This window comes from Rhagoletis pomonella, unplaced genomic scaffold (assembly GCF_013731165.1).
Source record: "Rhagoletis pomonella isolate Grant_MI unplaced genomic scaffold, Rhpom_1.0 Rhpom_scaffold_00014, whole genome shotgun sequence".
Classification (NCBI taxonomy): Eukaryota; Metazoa; Arthropoda; class Insecta; order Diptera; family Tephritidae; genus Rhagoletis; species Rhagoletis pomonella.
In genome coordinates this window covers 11,766,960-11,768,557 of record NW_023458568.1, presented here as the reverse complement: position 1 = coordinate 11,768,557, position 1,598 = coordinate 11,766,960, and positions in this window count along the sequence as shown.

Below are 1,598 nucleotides of genomic sequence, written 5' to 3'. Positions count from 1 at the left end.
GGTTCTATTTACCGACGAAAGTAAATTTAACTTATTTGGCTCAGACGGTAAGAAGATGGTATGGAGGCAAAAGAACTCCGAGTTTCAGCAGCAAAACCTTACTCCCAGTATGAAGCACGGCGGTGGCTCTGTCATGGTTTGGGGCTGCATGGCAGGTGGTGGCACTGGAAATCTGCAACATATTCCAGGCATTATGAATAAATATGTTTATATAGACATCTTAAAGCAAAATGTTAAGCCAAGTGTTGAAAGACTAGGGATCGAAGGAGACTTTTATTTTTACCAGGACAATGATCCCAAGCATAAATCCTTTGTTGCGCGGGAATGGCTACTATATAATTGTCCCCATGTACTGGAAGTACCCCCACAATCTCCAGATTTAAATATAATAGAAAACTTGTGGGCTCGTCTTGACCAAAACGTGCGAAAACATAGTATTTCGTCGAAAAAGGGCCTTTTAGATGCCTCACAAGCGGAGTGGCATGCAATTCCATCAACATATACCTGCGGTTTGCTAGAATCAATGCCAAGACGTCTACCAGCAGTAATTTCTGCGAAAGGAGGCCCAACAAAATATTAATTTGTTATTTAAGTTAATTTTAGTTTAGTGCGCTCACTGTGACATAGATTTATGAATTATTTTAGTTTTTGTTGATTTTTTTATAGTAAACAAAGGAACTATTTTATGTACGTGATGAATTACTGAAGCTTAATATTCAAACAATAAATGACCATAAAAGTTGTTTCAATCTGTGTTGTTTTTCATTATTTTTTCACATAATTCTGCTAACTAGATAGTGTGGCTCACTTTGACTGTGACTCACTGTACGTTAATTTCTAGCACCTTCTTCTCACCACACCATACGCTCTTATTGGAAGTTTCGAATTTCATCATAATATCGTAAACTCTTAAGGGCCATTCACATACAACTTTCCTCGCTTTGCCTGACAGTTCAAACTTTGACAACAAAACGTGAAACGCAGAAGGTATGCTACAATAAACGCTTTGACTGCTTTGCGTTCTCCTTTTCCTCCTAATTTTTTATTTGTAAAATAGATAGCAATATAATGATAGGCATTAACAATAGCAATAAAAATTCCTATTTACCCTATTTTTATCATTAAATGCAAATGCAAACGCACGAGAAAAGGTACATGTAGACAGCTGATTGCCAAAGCGGGCAAAAGTTGAGAGTAGCCCAAGATTTTGCTTCGTTTTGCTTCAAACGCTTTTTATGTGAGCATACTCATGCATATGCCTACATCGATGTTATATGTCAAAGCAAAGAACTATCAAGCAAAGCGAAGAAAGTTGTATGTGAATCAGCCTTTAGCCCTTTGTTTCTTTGCACCATGCCCATATACCTGTTGTGCTTCTATATTTTTCTCGCTCTATCTCGTTTATATAAACGAGTTTCACCATGCTCATTAGCTCTGTTGTACTTTAACCCTTAGGTAATCTTTGCATTTTATCTAGCTGAAAACATGTATTTCTAGCTCATTCCTGCTCACAGGAAACTATTGAAAGCAGCTCTTTGTAATGTATATGTATGCATTTCTAGCTCTTATTTCATATACCATACAATTTTGGCTTAGCA